This window comes from Ornithorhynchus anatinus, chromosome 2, assembly GCF_004115215.2.
Source record: "Ornithorhynchus anatinus isolate Pmale09 chromosome 2, mOrnAna1.pri.v4, whole genome shotgun sequence".
Taxonomy (NCBI): domain Eukaryota; kingdom Metazoa; phylum Chordata; class Mammalia; order Monotremata; family Ornithorhynchidae; genus Ornithorhynchus; species Ornithorhynchus anatinus.
The window spans coordinates 168,319,125-168,344,739 of NC_041729.1; positions in this window are offsets into that span (position 1 = coordinate 168,319,125).

Sequence of the window (25,615 nt, forward strand, 5' to 3'; positions counted from 1 at the left end):
ATCCCCGCTGGGCCACGTGTCTGCTGTGTAACCTCGTGCAAGTCACTTCGTTTTTCTGGGCCTCGGTTGCCTCGTCTATAAAAGACCGTGAGCCCTTTGTGGGACGGGGGCTGTGTCCAACCCCATTAACTTGTATCTAGAGAAGCAGCGTGGCTTTGTGGCTTGGGAGTCCGAGGTCATGGGTTCTAATCCCGCCCTGCCACTTATCAGCTCGGTGACTTTGGGTAAGTCACTTCTCCCTTACCTCATCTGAAAAATGGGAATCAAGACTGTGAGCCCCACGGGCGACGACCTTGTATCTACCCCAGCGCTTAGAACGGTGCTCGGCACATAGTAAGCGCTTAACGAATGCCGTCATTGTTATTATTATTATTACCCCAGTGCCTAGAACAGTGCTTGGTAGATAGTATGCCTTTAACAAGTACCATCATTATTATTATTCATTCATTCAGTAGTATTTATTGAGCACTTACTATGTGCAGAGCACTGGACGGAGCGCTTGGAATGAACAATTCGGGAACAGATAGGGACCATCCCTGCCCAATGAGGGTTTTAGAGGTAATTATTCTTGTTAAATACGACTGATTGATGAAGAGACACTATTAATAATTTTAAAAAGGTCGGTGATAGAAACTGGCTCCAGCCCCAGGGCGCTGCCAAGGAGACGGGCTCTCTGACCACGAGGTGGCGCTGCCCCCCTGCTGCAGGTTCTGCTCCTTTAATCCTATTTACTGAGCGCTTACTATGTGCAGAGCACTGTGCTAATCACTTAGGATTAGTCCAATTCAACACCACACAGGCACATTCCCTGCCCACAACGAGCTCACAGTCTAGAGGACCCCCCTAGACTCACTGACAGGGAAGCAGCGTGGCTTAGTGGCAGGAGCCGGGCCTTGGGCGGCAGAGGTGGTGGGTTCTAATCCCGACTCTGCCACTTGTGATGATGATGGTATTTGTTAAGCGCTGACTGTGTGTCGAGCCCTGTTCTAAGCACTGGGGTTGATTCAAGGTAATCAGGTCGTCCCACGTGGGGCCCCCAGTCTTAATCCCCATTTTCCAGATGAGGGGACTGAGGCACAGAAAAGTGAAGTGATAATAATAATAATAATAATGTTGGCATTTGTTAAGCGCTTACTATGTGCCGAGCACTGTTCTAAGTGCTGGGGGAGATACAGCGTCATCAGGTTGTTCCACATGAGGCTCATAGTCTTAATCTCTTAAAATCTACTTACAACTCACCTCCTCCAAGAGGCCTTCCCACACTGAGCACCCCTTCTCCCCCTACTCCCTCTACCGCCCCCCCTTCACCTCTCCGCAGGTTAACCTTCTTTTGCCCCCATCTCCCTCCGCTCCTCCACCTCTCCCTTCCCCTCCCCTCAGCACTGCACTCGTCCGCTCGACCGTCTATATTTTCATCACCCTATTTATTCTGTTGATGAAATGTACATCGCCTCGATTCTATTTAGTCGCCACTGTTTTACGAGATGTTCTTCCCCTCGACTCTATTTCCCTTGTTCTTGTCCGTCTCCCCCGATCAGACCGTGAGCCCGTCAAAGGGCAGGGACCGTCTCTATCTGTTGCCGACTTGTTCATTCCAAGCGCTTAGTCCAGTGCTCTGCACATAGTAAGCGCTCAATAAATACTATTGAATGAATGAATGATCCCCATTTTACAGATGAGGTAACTGAAGCGCCGAGAAGTGAAGTGACTTGCCCAAAGCCACACAGCTGACAAGTAGCGGAACTGGGATTAGAACCCATGACCTCTGACTCCCAAGCCCGGCCTCTTTCCACTAAGCCATGCTGCTTGTCTGCCGTGTGACCTTGAGCAAGCTACTTAACGTCTCTGTGCCTCAGTTACCCCCTCTGTAAAATGGGGATGAAGACGGTGAGTCCCACGTGGGACAACCTGATTACCTGGTATCTCCCCCAGCGCTTAGAACAGTGCTTGGCACATAGGTAGCGTTTAATAAATGCTATCATTATTATTATTTTTTGCGTATAGACTTGAAAATGAGTTGCGTTCACATGTAATCCTCTTAACGGAGCAGCGTCCACCAGGAAGCTGTGAAAAGCAGCACGGCCTAGTGGCTAGAGCCCGGCCCTGGGAGCCCGAAGGGCCTGGGTTCTAATCCCGACTCAGCCACTTGTCTGCTGTGTGACTGTGGGCAAGTCACTTCACTTCTCTGGGCCTCAGTGACCTCATCTGTACAATGGGGATGAAGACTGTGAACTCCATGTGGGACAGGGACTGTTTCCAACGTGATTAGCTTGTATCCACCCCAGTGCTTAGTAATCAATCAATTAATGGTATTTATGCAGCGCTTACTGTGTGCACAAGAGTGAGTGGCTTAGTGGAAAGAGCCCAGGCCTGGGAGTCAGAGGTCATGGGTTCTAATCCCGACTCCACCACTGGCTGTGTGACTTTGGGCAAGTCACTTCACTTCTCGGGGTCTCAGTTCCCTCATCTGGAAAATGGGGCTGAAGACTGTGAGCCCCACGTGGGACAACCCGAATACCTTGTATCTGCCCCAGCGCTTAGAACAGTGCTCGGCACATAGGAAGCACTTAACAGATGTAATCGTTATTAACTTGTAACTACCCCAGGGCTTGGAACAGTGCTTTGCACACAGTAAACGCTTAGCCAGTACCATAATTATTATTAGAAGAAGAAAGTCGACATGTACAGTGCCTGGCACGAAGTAAGCGCTTAACAGATACCATAAGAATCCCAAAATCCGGATGGGCATCTGAGAACACAGCTGATCTGACCTACATTTCATCTGGGACTTTGCATAAATCCCCAAAATAGGTGATTTTTTTTTGAAATAAAAAAGCATGAGAAATAACGCTGCCCTTCTTAAATGTCCCGTAGGTAGCTGTTCCGATTCTGTCAGTGTCTTTTTAAAAATACCGATGAACGGATGAGGTAAGCGCCGCTTTCTGCTTCGATCTATAAAGGCTTTCCCCACGGTGTCAATTCAGAGCTGAAAAGTCAAAGACTTATCTCAGCGTGGGTAATGGACAATCAATAGGGGTTCTTAAAAGCCTCCATCCTTCTCCTTCTCCAATTATCATATTGTCGCTAATACACCTTTATACGTTTACGATGTAGAGGATGATGAATTATAACTCCTTTCCTGCTAGAAGAAATATATTTTTCCCCGTCACTTAATATTCAGCACTTTCACATCACTTAAGCAGTGGTTACTCACCCCCATCCACACATTCTCCCCTCCCACTTACGAATCTCTCTTTAAGTTCTCCGGCTTCCTCCTACCTATAATGTATCTTAATGTCGGGCTCCCTAGTGATAGCTCAGTCAATCGATCAATCCTATTTATTAATAATGATAATGGTATCTGTTAAGTGCTTACTATGTGCCAAGCACTCTTCTAAGAGCTGGGGTAGATATAAGGTAATCAGGTTGTCCCACGAGGGTCTCACAGTCTCCATCCCCATTTTACGGAGGCACAGAGAAGTGAAGTGGCCTGCCCAAGGTCACACAGCAGACAAGCGGCGGGGCTGGGATTAGAACTCACATCCTCTGACTCCCGAGCCCGGGCTCTTTCCTCTAAGCCATGCTGCTTCCCGTAATTGAGCCCGTAGAGTGTACAGAACACCGTATTGAGCTCTTGGCAGAGTACAATGTAACAGAGTCGGTAATAATAATAATAATAATAATAATAATGGTATTAAGTGTTTACTATGTGCCAGGCACTGTACTAAGTGTGCTTACTATGTGCCAGGCACTGTACTAAGCACTGAAGGGGATACAAGCAAATTGGATTGGACACAGTCCCTGTCCCATGTGGGGTTCACAGTCTGGATCCCCATTTTACAGATGAGGGAACTGAGGCCCAGAAAAGCGAGGTGACTTGCTCAAGGTCACACAGCAGGCAGGAGGTGGAGCCTAATAATAATAATGATGATATTTGTTAAGCGCTTACTATGTGCCAAGCACTGTTCTAAGCGCTGTGGAAGATAGAGGGTAATCAGATTGTCCCAAGTGGGGCTCACAGTCTTCATCCCCATTTTACAGATGGGGTAACTGAGGTACAGAGAAGTGAAATGACTTCCCCAAGGTCACACAGCAGACGTGGTGGAGTCAGGATGAGAACCCAGGTCCTTCTGATTCCCAGGCCCGGGCTTTAGCCCCTAAGCCACGCTGCTCCTCATTCATTCATTCAGTAGTATTTATTGAGCACTTACTATGTACAGAGCACTGTACTAAGCGCGTGGAATGTACAAATCGGTAGCAGATAGAGACAGTCCCTGCCCTTTGACGGGCGCACGGTCTTATCGGGGGAGACGGACAGACGAGAACGATGGCAATAAATAGAATCCTCATAAGCATCGTATTTTGGGCAGTGCTTTTGTCCAGGGATAAACGTATTCTCGTAGTCGCAATTATGGAACTTATTGAGTCCCCACTTAGTAGAAGGCACTGTACTAAGCGCTTGGCAAACTACCATACAAAGAGAAACATTCCCAGTGCTGAAGAAGCTTATACCCTAATGGTGGGCAGACGTGAAAATATTTACCCAGAGCCCGGGCTCAGGAGTCAGAGGATGTGAGTTCTAATCCCAGCCCCTCCACTTGTCTGCTGTGTGACCTTGGGCAGGCCACTTCACTTCTCTGTGCCTCCGTGACCTCTGTTGTTCAAGGGAAATAACAGAATAATAATAATGTTGGTATTTGTTAAGCGCTTACTACGTGCCGAGCACCGTTCTAAGCGCTGGGGTAGACACAGGGGAATCAGGTTGTCCCACGTGGGGCTCACAGTCTTAATCCCCATTTTGCAGATGAGGTAACTGGGGCACCGAGAAGTTAAGTGACTTGCCCAAAGTCACACAGCTGACAAGTGGCCGAGCTGGGATTTGAACCCATGACCTCTGACTCCAGAGCCCATGCTTTTTCCACTGAGCCACGCTGCTTCTCAGAACGTGTTGGTGATGCAGTTCTGTAAAACGTGCTGAGGCTGGGGAGGAATTAGCCTGTAATTCAATTCAATCTTATTTATTAAGCGCAGCCTGCTCAAGGAAAATAACAGAACGTGTTGGTGAGTACAGCGTAGCTCAGAGGAAAGAGCACGGGCTTAGGAGTCAGAGGTCTTGGGTTCGAATTCTGGCTCCGCCGCTTGCCAGCCGTGTGACTTTGGGCAAGTCACCTCACGTCTCTGGGCCTCAGTTACCTCATCTGCCAAATGGGGATGAAGACTGCGAACCTCACGTGGGACAACCCGATTACCCTGTTTCTACCCCGGCGCTTACAACACTGCTCTGCACATAGCAAGCGCTTAACAAATACCAACATTATTATTTCTGTAAAAGGTGCTGAGGATAGGGAGGAATTAGCCTGTAATTCAATTCGATCGTATTTATTAAGTACTTACAGTGTGCAGAACACTGTATTAAGCGCTTTGGGAAGAACAATACAACAATAAGCAGCGACATTCCCTGCCCACAACGAGCTCATGGTCTAAATGCGGGGAAGACAGAGATCGGCGCTTAGAAGAGTGCTTGGCACATAGTAAGCGCTTAACAAATACCATTATCATTATTATTATTATTATTATTAGGACTTGGAGAGCTGAGAGTTCACTGGAGGGGGTTATTGTAAGAGAGGGATTTAAGGAGGTTTTGAATGTGGAGAGAGTTGGAGTCTGTCTTCTAGAGAAGCAGCGTGGCTCAGTGGAAAGAGCCCAGGCTTGGGAATCAGAGGTTATGGGTTGTAATCCCAACACCGTCACTTGTCAGCTGTGTGACTTTGGGCAAGTCACTTAACTTCTCTGTGCCTCAGTTCCCTCATCTGTAAAATGGGGGTTGAAACTGTGAGCCCCACGTGGGACAACCTGATTACCTTGTATCTCCCCCAGCGCTTAGACAAGTGCTTGGCACAGAGTAAGCACTTAACCAATTCCCTCATTATTATTATTATTGTCCACAGTATCTGACCAAAGGGGAAGCAGCATGGTCTATTGAAAAGATCCCAGGCCCGGAAGTCAGGAGGACCTGGGTTCTAATCCCGGCTCTGCCACTTGCCCGCTGCATGACCTTGGACAAGTCACTTGACTACTCTGTGCCTCAGTTCTCTCAACTATAAAATGGGGTTTCGACCCTTAGACTGCACACCCCATGTGGGACCGTGTCTGACCTGATTAACTTGTATTATCATTTTTTTTCATTATGATATTTAAGTGCTTACTATGTGCCAAGCACGGTTCTAAGAGCTGGGGTGGGTAATCAGGTTGTCCCACATGGTGCTCACAGTTTTAATCCCCATTTTACAGAGGAGGGAACTGAGGCAGAGAGAAGTTAAATGACTTCCCCGAGGTCACACAGCAGACAAGTGGTGGAGCCGAGATTTGAACCCATGTCCTCAGATTCCCAAGCCCGTGCTCTTTCCGCTAAGCCACGTTGCTGCCCCGCTTCTACACCATCGCTTATTATAGTGCTTGACACATAGTAAGCACTTAAAAGATACAATTTAAAAAAGAAAAATACTGACCATCTTAGGCATCCAACCTGTGTTTTTGTTTGCTGCCCATTTGCTCTTGTTTGCTGCCGATTTGTGGGTTCAAAGCTTAGGTGGAACCAAGTAGGGATCATCTGCTCAAATTCCAACACATTTGCCCCCATAATAGTAGTTGTTAAGCATTTATTCCGTGTGCTAAACCCTGTGATAAGCTTTGGGTAGATAGGATACAATCAGACACAGTATTTGTCCCACACAGAGCTCACAGTCTAAGGGAGACCAAGTAGGAAATCCTCTTTAACAGATGAGGAAACTGAGGCCCAGAGAAGTGAAGGGACTTGCCAGGGTCACGCAGCAGGCAAGCGGCGGAACCAGGATTAGAATCAGGTCCTCTGACTCCCGGAACCATTTCTTTCACTGCAGATTTGGTGGAGAAAGCACAGGTACAGTACAAAATACAATACAAAAGCAGCGTGGCTTAGTGGAAAGAGCCCGGGGTTGGGAGTCAGAGGACCTGGGTTCTAATCCTGCCTCCACCACTTGTCAGCTGCGTGACTTTTGGGCAAATCGCTTCACTTCTCTGGGCCTCAGTTCCCTCATCTGTAAGATGAGGATTAAGACTGTGAGCCCCACGTGGGACAACCTGATCACCTTGTATCTATCCCAGCGCTTAGAACGGTGCTCGGCACGTAGTAAGCGTTTAACAAATGCCGTCATTATTTATACAACAATAAACGGTGACATTCCCTGCCCACGGTGAGCTTACAGTCAAGAGAGGGGGGAGGCAGACATCAATACAAATTAGTAAATTACAGATATGTACACATATATAAGTGCTCTGGGGTTGGGAGAGGGGAAGAGCAAAGGGAGCAAGTCAGAGTGACGCAGAAGGGAGTGGGAGATGAGGAAAGGTGGGGCTTAATCAGGGAAGGCCTCTTGGAAGAGGTGGGACTTCATTAAGACTTTGTGTTGGGGGGGAGGGAGGAGATTGTCCGTCTGATAAAGCCTACGGCAGTGGCTATTCCCAGTTTGCCTCCCGGAAGCAGCATGGCGTGGGGGATAGAGCACGAGCCTGGGAGTCAGAAGCTCGTGGGTTCTAATCCCAGCTCCACCACTTGTCTGCTGGGTGACCTTGGGTAAGTCATTTCATTCTTTCAATCGTATTTGTTGAGCTTCAATTCTCTGGCCCTCAGTGACCTCATCTGTAAAATGGGGATTGAGACCGTGAGCCCCACGTGGGACAGGGACGGTGTCCAACCGGGGAAGCAGCGTGGCTCAGTGGAAAGAGCCTGGGCTTCGGAGTCAGGGGTCATGGGTTCGACTCCCGGCTCTGCCACTTGGCAGCTGTGTGACTGTGGGCGAGTCGCTTCACTTCTCTGTGCCTCAGTGACCTCATCTGTAAAATGGAGATTAACTGGGAGCCTCACGTGGGACGACCCGATTACCCTGTATCTACCCCAGCGCTTACAACAGTGGTCTGCACATAGTAAGTGATTAACAAATACCAACATTATTATGATCATTATTTGCTTATTTCCACCCCGGCGCTTAGTAGAGTGCCTGGCACCTAACAAGCACTTAACAAATACCACAATTATTATTATTAGTTTCAGGCTACCTTGAATGGATGAGCAGGGGAGAACTCCAGGTGGCTTAATGTCATCTAAGAATGAGGCGGGGAAGTGTTTAGTGACAGATGGCAGTAGGAAAGATGAGATAATATAAATACAGAAATAGATCGAAAATACAAAACAGTGTATAAGCTTGCTGCTGCTGACGATGATGGCATTTGTTAAGTGTTTTCTATGTGCCGGGGACTGTACTACGAGCTGGGGTAGATACAAGCTAATCAATTGGACCCAGTCCCTGACATGGGATTTATAATCTTAATCCCCGATGTACAGATGAAGTAACCGAGGCACAGAGAAGTGCAGTGACTTGCCCAAGATCACACAGCAGCAAACGGCGGAACCGGAATTAGAACCCAAGTCTTTCTGACTCCCAAGCCCGGGCTCTATCCACTAAGCCAAGCTAGTTATCATTTTTAGGTCACATCGGTCCCCTTCCTATCCCAAAACAGCGTGGATGATCGCAAGTCCCACTTTGGAATAAATAAACTCCGTCAGCCGTGTTCTGCATCAGCACCAAGGCCATTAGAAGCCTTGGATATTCATTCCTACTCTTCTCTCTGCCCATCATCGATAACTAACGTCATGAGCCAAAGCACTCTGCTAAGCTCTATGGTCGATACGATACAATTAGGTTGGACCAAGTCCCTGTCCCCGGTAGAGCTCGTAGTCTAAGGGGAAGAGAGGGCAGCTTATCCTATCCCTATTTTACGGGTGAAGAAACTGAGACCCAGTGAGGTCAAGTGACTTGCCCAAGGTCACAGAACGGGCTAATGGCAGAACTGAGATTAGGAGCTGGGTCCCCGGACTTCTTATCTGCAAAGGCTCTATCCTCGGCCCCCGGCAGTAATGTTTTTTGAAACCATCTGGTTCCCTTCTAATAATAACAGTGATAATCACTCAGTCGATCCGTGGTATTTGTTGAGCGCTTACTATTTGCTATTGTTTTAAGGAGATGTTCTTCCCCTTGATTCTATTTATTGCTAGTGTTCTTGTTCTTGTCCGTCCGTCTCCCCCGATTAGATCGTAAGCCCGTCAAAGGGCAGGGACTGTCTCTCTCTGTTGCCGATTTGTCCATTCCAAGAGCTTAGTACAGTGCTCTGCACATAGTAAGTGCTCAATAAATACTATTGAATGAATGAATACTATGTTCAGAGCACTGTGCTAAGCACTTGGGAGAATACTAAACAACAATATTAGCAGACACAGTCCAGCAGCGTGGCTTAGTGGCAAGAGCTGTGGTTTGGGAGTCAGAGGATGTGGGTTCTAATCCTGCTTCTGCCGCCTGTCTGCTGCGTGACCTCGGGCAAGTCACTTCACTTCTCTGTGCCTCAGTTACCTCATCTGTAAAATGGGGATTAGGACTCTGAGTCCCATGTGGCACAACCTGATTACTCTGTATTTAGAAGCGGTGTGGCTTAGTGGAAAGAGCAGGGGCCTGGAAGTCAGGGTTCATGGGTTCTAATGCCGACTCTGCCACTTGTCAGCTACTGTGACTTTGGGCAAGTCACTCAACTTCTCTGGGCCTCAGTTACCTCATCTGTAAAATGGGGATGAAGACTGTGAGCCCCAAGCAGGGCAACCTGATTACCCTGTATCTACCCCTGCACTTAGAGCAGTGCTTGGCACATAGAAGGCACTTAATAAATACCATCGCCATTATCATTATTATTATCATTATTACCTATACCAGTGCTTAGAACAGTGTTTGGAACTTAGTAAGCACTTAAATTCCATAATTACTATTATAACAAGTTTACAGTCTAGAGGGAAAAATAGGCATCCAGGAACAAAGTAAGTATAAAAGGAATTGATCATTACACCATCACACCCTAGTACATAATGAATAAGAAGGAGAGTCAAACTCATGAAGCTGAGCATGGAGCCCACTGCCTAAATAGCTACGATTAATAATAATAACAATAATGATAATAATTTGCAGTATTTAAGTGCTTACTACGTGCCGGGTACTGTGCTAAGTGCCGGGGTGGATACCAGCAAATTGGGTTGGACCCAGTCCCTGTCCCACGTGGGGCTCACAGTCCCAGATGAGGAAACAGAGGCCTTGAGAAGTGAAGTGACTTGCCCAAAGTCACACAGCAGTCAAGTGGGAGAGCTGGAATTAGAAGCCAGGTCCTTCTGACTCCCAGGCCCATGCTCTATCCACTAGGTCAAGCTGTTTCTCACTAGTAATGATGATCATTCATTCATTCAATAGTATTTATTGAGAGCTTACTATGTGCAGAGCACTGTACTAAGCGCTTGGAATGGACAAATCGGTAACAGATAGAGACGGTCCCTGCCCTCTGACGGGCTCACGGTCTGATCGGGGGAGACGGACAGACAAGAACAATGGCAATAAAAAGAATCGAGGGGAAGAACATCTCATTAAAACAATAGCAAATAAATAGAATCAAGGTGATGTACATCTCATTAACAAAATAAATGATATTTATTTATGAATCTATTAATAATAGTATGTATTAAGTACTTACTAGGCTCCAATCGCTGTACAAAAACTTGGGGGTAGATGCAAGATCATCAGGTTACACACGGGGCTCACCGTCTAAGGAGGAGGGGGAACAGATCTAGAATCCCCATTTTGCAGATGAGGGAACTGAGCAACATGGAAGTGAAGTGACTTGTCCAAGGTCACACAGCAGACAAGTAGAAGGGCAGGGATTAGAACTCAGCTCCTCTGACCCCCAGGCCCGGGCTCCTCTATTTCATTACCCTATTCATTTTGCTAATGAAATGTACATCGCCTCGATTCTATTTAGTTGCCATCGGTTTTGACGAGATGTTCTTCCCCTCGACTCTATTTATCGCCATCGTTCTCGTCCGTCCGTCTCCCCCGATCAGACCTTGAGCCCGTCAAACGGCAGGGACCGTCTCTATCTGTTGCCGACTTGTTCATTCCAAGCTCTTAGTACAGTGCTCTGCACATAGTAAGCGCTCAATAAATACTACTGACTGACTGACTCCTGGCCGTGCTGCGTCCCTTCCGTCTCCCAATTCAGGCCCCCAAGAGATCTGGACTGTTGCCTTGAAAAACAAAATCCTGTTGCGCAATTATTCCTTGTTTCTCCATCTTCTTAGACTCCTCCTTGGCTCAAGACAACAAGTTGAACCCAGCCAAAAGAAAAGGGTATGTTCTGTTGAGAAAGATTCATTATTTCCCAGTCCTCTTGCACTCCAGCTTCCAACACAAACTGGACCAGCAGATGTTTGTCCTAGTTTGGAAGCTAGAAATGGAGGGGAAAAAAATAATATTGTGTAACACTAAAGGATTTCCAAGGATCTTCTATCTGTATTTGGAGCTAATGTCAATACAAGCCATATGGATTTACTCTTGTAAATGGAATTAGTGTCACATACACACACCAGCACATACACACTCACACACCAGTTTTTTCCCTTTTCAGAGCAAAATGGAAATTACAGAGAGCCCGCTCTCTTCCTCACCGCCCCAGCTTTGGTGCCCTCCTATCGCGTCCCTTCCGATTGTCAAATGATAACTGTGTGTCGAAAGATCAAGGAAAATTGTCCACTTCAATCTAGTTTAAACCCGCTTCTAGCCTCTGGAATGTCGACTCTGTTTCTAACGCGTTTCTTGGCAGCGTCTGCTTTATTTGTGCTTAAAAATGAATCGTGCACCCTTAAAAGTGATGAGTTGGCTGACTTTCCTGTCTACTGAAGACAAAATAGAACAGATCACACAACCCTCCCCCGTCTTTAAAGGCCTGTTGAAATCACATCTCCCACAGGAAGCCTTCCTGATTGATTTCTGATCTCCCCACCTCAAATAATAATGATTATGGTATTTGTTAAGCGCTTACTCTGTGCCAGGCACTTCTCTAAGCTCCGCAGTGGATACGAGCATATTGGGTCAGACACATTCCCCGGCCCAAGTGGGGTTCACGGTCTTCATCCCCTTTTTCCAGATGAGATAACTGAGGCCCAGAGAACTGAAGTGGTTTGCCCAAAGCCTCACAGCAGATAAGCTGCAGAGCTGGGATTAGAACCCAGGACCTTCTGACTCCCAGGCCTGAGCTCTATCCACTACTCCATATCCCCTCTGCTGTTCCTTCTGTCCGTTTCCCCGACACAGAGCTACTAAACATATTCTAATACTCTACCCGCTAGACTCTATTGTTCTCGTCTGTCCGCCTCCCCCGATTAGACCGAGCGCCCGTCAAAGGGCAGGGACCGTCTCTATCTGTTACCGATTTGTCCATTCCAAGCGCTTAGTACAGTGCTCTGCACATAGTAAGTGCTCAATAAATACTATTGAATGAATGAATAAGCTCAACGTGGGCAGGGAATGTGTCTGTTTATCGTTGTACTCTCCCCAGGGCTTAGTATAGTACGAGAAGCGGTGTGGCTCAGTGGAAAGAGCCCGGGCTTGGGAGTCACGGGTCGTCGGTTCTAATCTCGGCTCTGCCACTTATCAGCTGTGTGACTTTGGGCAAGTCACTTCACTTCTCTGTGCCTCAGTTCCCTCCTCTGTAAAATGGGGATGAAGACCGTGAGCCCCACGAGGGACAACCTAATTACCTTGTGTCTACCCAGCGCTTAGAACAGTGCTTGGCACATAGTAAGTGCTTAACCAGTACCAAATTTTTAATTATCATTATTACAGTGCTCTGCACACGGTAAGCGCTCAGTAACGTGGCTCAGTGGAAAGAGCATGGGCTTGGGAGTCAGAGGTCATGAGTTCGAATCCCAGCTCTGCCACTGGACAGCTGTGTGACTGTGGGCAAGTCACTTCACTTCTCTGGGCCTCAGTTCCCTCATCTGTAAAATGGGGATTAACTGTGAGCCTCACGTGGGACAACCTGATTACCCTGTATCTACCCCAGCGCTTAGAACAGTGCTCGGCACATAGTAAGCGCTTAACAAATACCAACATTATTATTATTATTAAATACTATTGAACGAATGAATGAATGAACTCCCTAGCTCTCGGCCAGTGCTCTGCAGGCAGTTGTAATGTAAGCTCCTTGAGGGTGGGCAGCTTGGCTATTGACTCTATTCTAGTCTGACAAGACTTTAATCACTTTGAGGGCAGGGATTGAGTCTTCAAAGTCTCCTGGAGTGTTCGGTGCTCCGCAAAGAGTAAGCATTCAGTAAACACTTCTCAGTTCCCTCTGCTGTAAAATGAGGATTAAGAGTGTGAGCCCTATGTGGGACAGGAACCTCTTTCCCATTCACCCCACACATCCAATCCATCACCAAAGCCTGCCGGTCTCACTTCCACAATATCGCCGACATCCGCCCTTTTCTCTCCATCCGAACTGCTACTATGTTAGTACAATCACTCATTCATTCGTTCATTCATTCGATAGTAGCTATTGAGCGCTTACTATGCGCAGAGCATTGTACTAAGCGCTTGGAATGTACAATTCGGCAACAGAGAGAGACAATCCCTGCCCAGTGACGGGCTCACAGTCTAATCACTCATCCTATCCCTACTGGATGACTGCATCAGCCTCCTTTACTGAACTTTCAGCCTCCCGTTTCTCCCCACGTCAGTCTATATACTTCACTCTGCTGCCAGGATTATCTTACTGCAGAAACACTCAGGGCGTGTCACATCCTTCCTCAAAAATCTCCAGCGGTTGCCCGTCAACCTCCGTATCGAGCAAAAACTCCTCACTATTGGCTTCAAAGCCGTCCGTCCCTTTGCCCCCTCCTACCTCACCTTCCTTCTCTCCTTCTCCGTCCCAGCCCTCACACTCCGCTCCTCTGCGGCCGCTGAGCTTCTCAGTGGGGCCTCGTTCTCTCCTGTCCCACCTTCGACCCCTGGCCCATGTCCCACCTCTGGCCCGGAACGACCTCCCTCCTCAAATCTGCCAAACAATCACACTTCCCCCCTTCAAAGCCCTACTGAAGGCTCACCTCCTCCAAGAGGCCTTCTCACACTGAGCCCCCCTTTTCCTCAGCTCCTCCTCCCCTCCCTATGGCCCCAACTCGCTCCCTTTGCTCTACCTCCCTCTCTCTGCCCCACAGCATTTGAATGTATTTATGTCCATATCTATAATTTTATTTATATTGATGCCTGTTTACTTGTTCTGATGTGCCATTATATATATGTATATATAATTCTACTTATTTGTATTGTTGCCTATTTACTTGTCTTGATGTCTGTCTTCCCCCTTCTAGACTGTGAACCCGGTGGAGGCAGGGATTGTCTGTCCCTATTTGTTGCTGAATTGTACTTTCTAAGCACTTACTACAGTGCTCTGCACACAGTAAGCGTGCAATAGATACAATTGAATAAATGATGAATGAATGAATACCTTGTATCTACCCCAGCTCTTAGTGCTTGGTACACAGTAAGCACTTAACAAGGACCATAATTACTATTATAGTATTCTGCACAGAGCGAAAGCTCAATAAATACCATCGGCTGATTAACTTACTCTCCACACACCGCCGGCGCTCATTAAATACGATTGAAGGAGTGGGTCAACGTAATGATTTACTGGTTTTTAACCGTAGATTTGGAGAAGTACGTTCACGTTTGGGGTGAATAGAAAATGCCCTTTTTTTCAAATGAAAATATTTCTACCCACGTTGTATAATGGAGACTGCTGCTTCAGAGGTGCGATTTGCATGACAATAATGTCAACCACTTTTGAGGTCTTCTAAGCTTCCTATCAAGCCTGTCACATCAAGGCAAAGGTGTTGAATTAGTGTCCCAGTTCCCCCTCCTTCTCCCCTTCCCCCCATCATATGATGTATTCATTCATTCAATCGAATTTATTGAGCACTGACTGTGTGCAGAGCACTGTATTAAGCGCTTGGCAGATACAGTTCTGGAACAAATAGAGACAATCCCTGCCCAACAGTGGGCTCACAGTCTAGAAGGGGGGAGACCGACAATCACTTATACCTCACCCCAAAAACCCCAGCTCTCTGCCCCCTGGAGAATTTAGTCTCACTCTGTATAGTTCTGCCTTAATTAACAGGATTTGCATTTTAAGCCAACTCAGACCTCTCCAAATGATCAATTGTTTTATCGGGAGGAAACTGAGGCCCAGAGAAGTTCAGAGGTTTGTTCACTGATGGATCTAAGTGGGCCTAAAAGATTCAGCAGGCAGCTGGAGAGACTTGAAGGCGGGGTGGGTAGCGAAGATCGTACCGCCTGATCATTTCTTCAAAAAATGAATTATTTTTCCACACTCCTTGCAGGATTGGGAGCTTGTTTCTGCTTGCATCTTCTCTCTCTCCAAAAGCCCTCCTTCTCCTCAAAGAAAGGCTAAGACCCCCAGACAATGAGCTCGTTTTAGGCAGAGATTGCCACTGTTTATTGTTGTATTGTCCTTTCCCAAGCACTTAGTACAGTGCTCTGCATATAGTAAGCACTTAATACATATAAATGAATGAATGAATGAATGGGGGAGGAGGGGGGAATGGTAAAAGCCCCACCCTTCTAAAAACACATTTTGATGAAATTTTCAGGCACATAGGGTCTTCGAACTTCAAGATTGAATGAAGGAATGCAGTGAGGGAGAGGGAATTCTGAAGCTCACCTCATTGATTAAATGATACAAAAATCAGAGTCCGCTCTATCAGTGGTTTTCTTAACATGTGGGAATAATAATAATAATGGTATTTGTTAAGCACTTACTATGTGCCAGGCACTGTACTAAGCACTGGGGTGGATACAAGCAAATGGGGTTGGACACAGACCCTGTCCCACATGGGGTGCATGGTCTCGAGCCCCATTTTCCAGATGAGGTAACTGAAGCCCAGAGAAGTGAAGTGACTTGCCCAAGGGCACACAGCAGGCCAATGGCAGAAGCGGAATTAGAACCCATGACCTTCCGACTCCCAGGCCCATGCTCCATCCACTATGTCATGCTACTTCTCTACTGAGGAAACTGAGGCCAACACCTCCAACTTAACCTGTCCAAAACAGAACTCCTTATATTCCCACTCAAGCCCCAAGAGAAGCAGTGTGGCTTAGTGGAAAGAGCCCGGGCTTGAGAGTCAGAAGTCATGGCTTCTAATACTGGCTCTGCCACTGGTCTGCTGTGTGACCTCGGACAAGTCACTTCACTTCTCTGGGCCTCAGTTACCTCCTCTGGAAAATGGGGATGAAGACCGTGAGCCCCACGTGGGAAAACCTGATGACCTTGTAATGTTGGTATTTGTTAAGCGCTTACTATGTGCAGAGCACTGTTCTAAGCGCTGGGGTAGATACAGGGTCATCAGGTTGTCCCACGTGGGGCTCACCGTGAATTCCCATTTTCCAGATGAGGGAACTGAGGCCCAGAGAAGTGAAGTGACTCGCCCACAGTCACACAGCTGACAGGTGGCAGAGCTGGGAGTCGAACCCATGACGTCTGACTCCGAAGCCCAGGCTCTTTCCACTGAGCCACGCTGCTTCCCCCAGACCTTAGAACAGTGGTTGGCACACAGTAAGCGCTTAACAAATACCATCATTTTTATTATTATCATTAACCTTCTCATGAATTTCCCCTCCTTGTAGAAAGCACCACCATCCTTAGTGTCTCACAAGCCCATCCTTGGCGTTATCCTTGCCTCTTAACTCTCATTCAACCCACATAGTCAGTTTGTCACCAAATCCTTCACAGCCTCACTAAAATCCGCCCTTTTCCCTTTTCCTAGCACTTTTCCTATCCCGCCTTGATTAGCGTTTCAGCTCCTCGCTGATCTCCCAGCCTCCTGTCTCTCCCCACTCCAGTGCAAAGTTCACTCTGCTGCCCGGATTATTTCTCTCTAGAGACGTTCAGTCCATGTCCCCCCACTCCTCAAGACCCTCCAGTGGTTGCCCATCCACCCCTGCATTAAACACCGGCTTAAAACACTGGCTTAGGGAAGCAGCGTGGCTCAGTGGAAAGAGCACAGGCTTTGGAGTCAGAGATCATGGGTTCGAATCCCGGCTCGGCCACTTGTCAGCTGGGTGACTTTGGGCGAGTCACTTCACTTCTCTGGGCCTCAGTTACCTCATCTGTAAAATGGGGATGAAGACTGTGAGCCCCACGTGGAACGACCTGATTCCCTTGTGTCTACCCCAGCGCTTAGAACAGTGCTCTGCACACAGTAAGCGCTTAACAAATAGCAACGTTATTATTATTATTGTTCTCTGTGCCTCAGTTACCTCAGCTGTAAAATGGGGATTAAGACTGTGAACTCCACGTGGGACAACCTGATTTCCATGTGTCTACCGTAGCTCTGAGAACAGTGCCTGGCACATGGTAAGCGCTAACAAATGCCATCATCGTTATTATTATTATTCTCTGTGCCTCGGTTACCTCAGGTGTAAAATGGGGATTAAAACTGTGAGCTCCATGTGGGACAACCTGATTTCCTTGTGTCTAACCCAGCCCTTAGAACAGAGCTCGGTACATAATAGGCACTTAACAAATACCATCATCATTATTACTGTTTAAATAGCCTAAAGGATGAGGGCAAGTGTACAGTATAGTAAGTGCTCAGTAAGTATGACTGATTGATTGTCAGGGAAGGCTTCCTGGAGGAGATGGACCTTCAATAAGGCTTTGAAGGGGGGAGAGTCATCATCTGTGGGATTTGAGGAGGGAGGGGGTTCCGGGCCAGAGGCGGGACGTGGGCCAGGGGTCGGCGGCGAGATAGACGAGATAGAGGGACAGAGAGAAGGTTGGCAATAGAGGAGTGGAGTGTGTGGACTGGGTTGTAGTAGCAAAATAGCAAGATAAGGTAGGAATGGGGCAAGGCCTTACAGGGCTTTTAATAATAATAATAATAATAACAATGTTGGTATTTGTTAAGCGCTTACTATGTGCAGAGCACTGTTCTAAGCTCTGGGGTAGATCCAGGGTAATCAGGTTGTCCCACGTGAGGCTCACAGTTATTCGCCATTTTACAGATGAGGTAACTGAGGCCCAGAGAAGTGAAGTGACTCGCCCACGGTCACATACTGACAAGTGGCAGAGCCGGGGGTCGAACTCATGACCTCTGACTCCGAAGCCCAGCCTCTTTCCACTGAGCCACGCTGCTTCCCTAAGCCAGTGTTTTAAGCCGGTGTTTAATGCAGGGGTGGTTGGGCAACCACTGGAGGGTCTTGAGGAGTGGGGGGACATGGACTGAACGTCTCTATAGAGAAATAATCCGGGCAGCAGAGTGAACTTTGGACTGGAGTGGGGAGAGACAGGAGGCTGGGAGATCAGCGAGGAGCTGAATCACTAATCAAGAAGGGGTGGAAAAGTGCATTTGTTAGTGCTTACTATGTGCCAAGCATTGTTCTAAGTGTTCGAGTTGAGTGACTTGCCCAAGGTCACACAGCAGACAAATGGCAGAGCCGGAATTAGAACTCACATCCTCTGACTCCCAAACCTGTGTTCTTTTTAATGTTTTAGTGTTTCATTGCTCCCGAGGTGTCTGCCTCCAGTCCACCCATTCCCTGCATTTAATATCTGTGGTATTTGTTAAGCATTTACTACATGCCAGGCACTGTAATAATGTTGGTATTTGTTAAGCGCTTACTGTGTGCAGAGCACTGTTCTAAGCGCTGGGTAGATACAGGGTAATCAGGTTGTCCCACGTGGGGGGGGTCACAGTCTTCATCCCTATTTGACAGCTGAGGTAACTGAGGCCCAGAGAAGTTAAGTGACTTGCCCCCAGTCACACAGTTGACAAGTGGCAGAGTCGGGATTCGAACTCATGACCTCCGACTCCCAAGACCGGCCTCTTTCCACTGAGCCACGCTGCTTCCCGTGTACCGTACTAAGCGCTGGGGCAGAAACAAGCTAATTGGGTCGGACACAGTCCCTGTCCCCCATGGGGCTCACAGTCCTAATCCCCATTTTATCGCCAAAGTAACTGAGACAAAGAGCGGTGCCTCTACACCGTAAGCTTCTTGTGGGAAGGGAATGTGACTGTTTTTTGTTGTATCGTCTTCTCCCAAGCACTTAATACAGTGCTCTGCACCCAGTAAGCCCTCAATGAATACAATTGAATGAATGAAGTGACTTGCCCAAGGTCACAGAGTGGACAAGTGGCGGAGCCGGGATTAGAACCCAGGTCCTAGTGACCTCCAGACCAATACTCTATCCTCTAGGCCAAGCCGCATCTATCATTTGTAGATAGTGAGCCCCTCGAAGGACCACCTCTGTGTCTAATTCCCACCTCGCTGCTCCTTCCTAGCACTTAATACATGGGGTTTACCATCTTAATCCCCATTTTACAGGTGAGATAAATGAGGCGCAGGGAAGTGAAGTGACTCACTCAAGGTCACACAGCAGACAAGTGGCGGAGCCGGGATTAGCCACTAGGCCATGCACAGTGAGTGCTCAGTAAATACTATTACTAGCATTCCTACAACACAACAGGCAAAACTTCTGATCTTTCCTGCTAGAGCGAGAGTGAGAATTATAAGACCCAGATGGAAGATTCAGTACCTTACAGAGAAGCAGCATGGCATGATGGATAGAGCAAGGGCCAGGGAGTCAGAAGGTCCTGGGTTCTAATCCTGGCTCTGCCACTCGTCTGCTGTGTGACCTAGGGCAAATCGCTTCACTTCTCTGTGGTTCAGTAACCTCGTCTATATAATGGGAATTGAGACTGTGAGGCCCATGAGGGTTAGGAACTGTATCCACCCCCGCACTTAGAACAGTGCCTGGCCCATAGCAAGTGCTTAGAAAATATCATAATAATCATTATTTTTATTAGAAACTATTATTAATAATAATGTTAGTATCTGTGAAGCGCTTACTACGTGCAGAGCACTGTTCTAAGTGCTGGGGGAGATATAGGGTAATCAGGGTGAGGCTCACAGTCTTAATCCCCATTTTACAGATGAGGGAACTGAGGCCCAGAGAAGCGAAGTGACTTGCCCACAGTCGCACAGCTGACAAGTGGCAGGGCCTGGATTCGAACCCATGACCTCTGACTCCCAAGCCCGGGCTCTTTCCACTGAGCCAAGCCGTAGCTGTAGTGACCTTCCGACGCGACGCGGCCTTACAGCCACGCTCATCTACGGACGAAGGAAATTTGACTTTACGGTGGATCCAGATCTTTCTGTTTCCTCCGGCATAAATAATTGGCACCTAAATTGATTTGCAGCAATCAGCTATTCTCCACGTTAAAAAATAGATTTGTTAATCAGGAAAGCCCAGATGCACAGGTCTCATCCAATAGGGATGGTGCCTAATATGCAAAAATCAGAGCTTCAGAATTTCTTCTTTTGTTTGTTGGCTTCACATGATTTAAGCTCCCCAATTGATGCCACTAGGTTGTGGGAATGAAAAGCTTGGGCTCCATTTCTCATCTCTCGTCTCTGCGGAGCGAGGGTTGAAAGGATTTCATTTTCGGTCCTTTGAACCTGCTGGCTTTTGTAGGCAGAATCCAGGGTTCGGATTTAAATAGAACTCTGGTATTTCAATGGGAAGAATTAGCGTTAAATTGGAGGGGAGGGAGAGGAGTTGAGGCAGTGAGTGAAGAGGGGAGATCAGTTAACATAACGAAGGCTGGTCGTATTAGGGTACTGGCCCCGAGATTATCAGAATTTTTTCTTTGGTTCTTTTTGTTTTGGTTTGGTTTGGTTTTTTATGGTATTTGGTAAGTACTATGGGCCAGGCACTGTACCGAGCCCCGGAGTAGACACAAGGTAACCAGGTTGTCCCACATGGTCTCCTTTTACACACGAGGGAACCGAGGCACAGCCAAGTGACTTGCCCAGGATCACACAGCGGGCAGGTGGTGGAGCCGCTGGGATTAAAACTCGGGTCTTTCTGACTCCCAAACCCGGGCTCTACGCAATAAGCCATGCTGCTTCCCTGTATTTTAATAATGATAATAATGTTGGTATTTGTTAAGCGCTTACTACGTGCAGACCACCGTTCTAAGTCATCAGGGTAATCAGGTCGTCCCACGTGAGGCTCACAGTTAATCCCCATTTGACAGATGAGGGAAATGAGGCCCAGAGAAGTGAAGTGACTCGCCCACAGTCACACAGCTGACAAGCGGCAGAGCCGGGACTCAAACCCATGACCTCTGACTCCCAAGCCCGGGCTCTTTCCACTGAGCCACGCCGCTTTTAGATGAGGAAACCGAGGCACAGTGAAAAGTAAAGTGACTAGCCCAAGGTCACACAGCAGGGAAGTGGCAGAACTGGGATTACCTGACTTCCAGGCCTGAGTTTTAACCACGGTTTATGTGAGAGCCACCCGGAGGTCAGAGAGACTTTGGTTTTACTTCCTTCTCCTCCAATCTAGTCCACTACACGGTCGAAGTATAATAATAATGTTGGTATCTGTTAAGCGCTTACTATGTGCAGAGCACTGTTCTAAGCGCTGGGGTAGATACAGGGTAATCAGGTTGTCCCAGGAGAGGCTCAAAGTCTTCATCCCCATTTTCCAGATGAGGTAACTGAGGCCCAGAGAAGTGAAGTGACTCGCCCACAGTCACACAGCTGACAAGCGGCAGAACCGGGAGTCGAACTCATGACCTCTGACTCCCAAGCCCGGGCTCTTTCCACTGAGCCGTGCTGCTCTTCTAAGCGCTTACTCCGTGCCAGGCACCGCTCTAAACGCCGCAGTCGACACAAGATATCCGGATCGGTTACAGCCTCTCTCCCACTTGGGACTCACAGTCTTAATCCCCATTTTCCAGATGAGGGAACTGAGGCCCAGAGAAGTGAAGTGACTTGTCCAAGGTCACACAGCCGGCAAGGGGTCTCAGCAGATACGAGCCTGCAGTGGGACAAGCGAGGAAAGGTCTCTCTCAGGCTTCACTCAAATCCCAGAGGAAGGTTTGGGAATTGAACCGTCTGCCATTGAGCTGACCTCACCTCAGCATGCGGCGATAGAGGCTGGCAAAAGGCTGATTTGCATCCCGAGGATCCGATGCCCTTTCTCTATTAATAGAAATAACAAGGCACAGTGTGTCTCGATGCCATTCCATTTCCCACATGCCACCACACCTCTACTTCTATCGTCAGCTGGCTTCAGGGGAAGCTGATTTCTCTCCACGGCAGACCAAGAATATCCCATCGCGGCTAATGACGATTCGTTTGAGTTTCATCCCGTCTCGGAATCGTTAGGGTGGCTGTCAACAAGAGCGATTCTTGGGGTGGAATTCTCCCCTCTTCTCATTACCCTGCTAGAAAAATAAGGGATGTGTCTCGATGTGTCGTACTAAGCTTCTGGGAGACCTTGAATGTCGAAAGAGGCCGGTAAATAGTTTGGATTCAACATCCGCTCCTCCCAGCACTTGTTAAATGAAAAGCGTCAGATTTTGCACAGCCATCGAACGACGAAAAGGGGCCGGTGGACTAGTTTTCTCCGAGATGACGAAGGATGCATCTGAAAAAAAAAAACCTCTCCCGGCTTGGAATTAGGGAGGTGGTTTGCCCTTATTTTTCTGCTCTATAAAATAATCCTTGCTCAGGGGAGGCCTCATCGCATCCTGCCGACCGCGATTCTCCTCAGGACTTAGGACAGTGTCAGTGCTTAGTACAGTGCCTGGCACTTAGTATGCAGTCAACAAATACCACGATTATTATCATATTTGCCACTCAGAAAATACCACGGTGAGGTCTCTTCTTCCTGGCTGTGGTAGAAATAGTAAAGAAGAAGCAGCGTGGGGTAGTGGAAAGAGCCCGGGCCTGGGAGTCGGAAGATCATGGGTTCTAATCTCGGCTCCGCCACTTACCTGCTGGGTGACCTTGGGCAAGTCACTTCCCTCCTCTGTACTTCAGTGATGTCATCTGTAAAATAGGAATGGAGACTGTCCACGTGGGACAGGGACTGAGTCCAACCCCATTTGCTTAATAAGCATTTAACAATTACCATGATTATTATTATTATCTATGTTTAGTCAGTTGGACGTTTAATCAATCGGTAACATTTATTAAGCGCCTAGTACAGTGTTTTGCGCACAGTAAGCCCTCGATACAAATGTATTTACAATACAGTAAGCACTCAGCACAAACGTTTGACTGAATGAATTTATCGAGTGCTTACCCCGCGCGGCGTATATCGTGGTAAGCTTTTGGGAGAGTACGGTATTACTACCCGTGGGGCTTTGACTTTCTCCTATCGCCATCCCGCTTTTTTCGTTTCATTCAGAGTGCCTTGGATCATTCTAATAATAATGATAATAGTACTGTTGGTGTTTATTAGGTGTTTACTATGTGCCGAGTAAACACTGGGAGTAAATCAGTCTAAATCAATCATATTTTCTAAGCCCTTGCCGTGTGCAGAGCACGGTACTAAGCGATTGGGAGAGTACAACACAGCAGAACTAGCATGCGTTCATTCATTCAATCGTATTTATTGAGCGCTTCCTGTGTGCAGAGCACTGTACTAAGCGCTTGGAAAGTACAATTCAGGAACAGATGCAGACGATCCCTACCCAACAAAGGGCTCACAGTCGAGAAGCAGGAGACAGACAACAAAAGAAAACAAGTAGCAGACATGTTCCCTTAATGACCTTGCAAAATAATCCTGGTTCCGCCCTCCCCGGGGCTCATAAGGGAGGGAGAGGAGGTATTTTATCCCCATTTTACAGAGGAGAATGGAGGCCCAGAGAGGTTCCGTGACTTGCTCAAAATCACACAGCAGGTCAGGGACAGAACTGAAGTGCAATAAAGTTAGTCGACTTGTTCCCTTCCCTCAAGGAGTTTACAGTCTACTGTGTGCAGAGTCCTGGGCTGAGCTACTGGGAGATGATAATAAGAGAGTTAGTAGATATGATCCCTACCCTCGAAGAGCTTCCAGAAGAATGGGGACAGAGCACTGTTCTAAACACTGAGGAGACAATAGAGAAGCAGCGTGGCTTAGTGGAAAGAGCACGGGCTTTGGAGTCAGAGTTCATGGGTTCGAATCCCGGCTCGGCCACTTGTCAGCTGTGTGACTTTGGGCGAGTCACTTAACTTCTCGGTGCCTCAGTGACCTCATCTGTAAAATGGGGATTAAGACTGTGAGCCTCCCGTGGGACAACCTGATGACCCCGTATCTCCCCCAGCGCTTAGAACGGTGCTCGGCACATAGTAAGCGCTTAACAAATACCAACATTATTATTAATAAGAGAGTTCGTAGATGGGATCCCTGACCTCTGATACCAGTTCTTTGCTCCTTCATTCTTTTTCTCTCAGAAAGGAACCAGTTTCGTTCTCCTCTGGAATCCCTCTCTAATGAAGCCCGTTAGAAAATCTGGTTAACGAGGCCAGTACAGGACATCTGCTCTCTCTGCACCTGGCAACAGAGCATGGTCTTTCTACACTCCCGTCTTCCGTTTCACCTTGTCTCATCCCAATTCACTCAGTCGTATTTATGGAGAGTTTATTGCGTAGAAAGCCCTGTACGAAGCGCTTAGTACCGTCCTCCTGCCCTGGGCGGAGCCCAGGCTTTGGATCCAAGCCCAGATCTATTCGATTGAAGCTGACGGTGAGTCTCTGACCCTCAAGGAGCCTACATTCTAGGGAAGTTAAATTTCCAGAAAACCCAGTGAGATTTCCACTCATTCATTCATTCAATCGGATTCTATTCGATCGTATTTATTGAGCGCTTACTGGGTGCAAAGCACTGTACTAAGTGCTTGGGAGAGAACAACAGAACAACAAACACATTCCTTAGAGGCCACCTGTGATTTGGTGACCCTAAAGTTCTTTTAAAGCCATCTTTGAAGATGAAGATAAGGTAAAATAACACTAATGATGATGATGATAAGTGTGATATTTGTTAAGCGCTTACTAAGAGCTAGAGCGGGTGACAGACATTAATAGAAATAAAGTAAAATAGAGCAATAAAAAGAGGCAATCCCTGCCCACCACAAGCTCAGAGTCTAGAGCAGGGGAAAAAGACATCAATACAAGTAAACAGGCATCAATATAAATAAATAAAATGACAGATATATTATATAAGTGCTATGGAGTGGAGAGAGGGGGGAAGAGCAAAGGGTGTGAGTCGGGGTGACATGGAAGAGAAAGGGAGATGAGGAAAAGTAGGGCTTAGTCTGGGAAGGCCTCTTGGAGGAGATGGGCCTTCAATAGGGTTTTGAAAGGGGGAAAGTGATTATCTATGGGATTTCATTCAGTTCAATCGTATTTATTGAGCACTTACTGTGTGTAGAGCACTGTACTCTGAGGACAGATTTGAGGGGAGAGGGCATTCCAGGTGAGAGGCAGGATGTGGGACGGGGGTCAGCGGTGAGACTGGCTAGGTGGAGGGCCAGGGAGAAGGTTAACGGCACCAGAGGAGCGGAGTGTGCGGACTGGGATGGAGAAGGACAGAAGCCAGGTGAGGTAGGAGGGGGCGAGGGGAAGGACGGCTTTGGTCAGCAGGAAATGTGGGATCAGTCACAAGGAACTGTCAAATCATCTGCACCTTCCCCCCTCATGGTGCAATGGAAAGAGGCCGGCTCCGGGAAGCGGGACGCCTGGGTCCAGGAAGCTGTGGCTGCTGGGGCCGGGCCGTGGATGGGGAAGGGGTGTGAGGGTAGAAGGAAAGAAGGGCCAGGACGTCCCGCCAGGTGGACGGGACCGGTGGGAATCGGGAA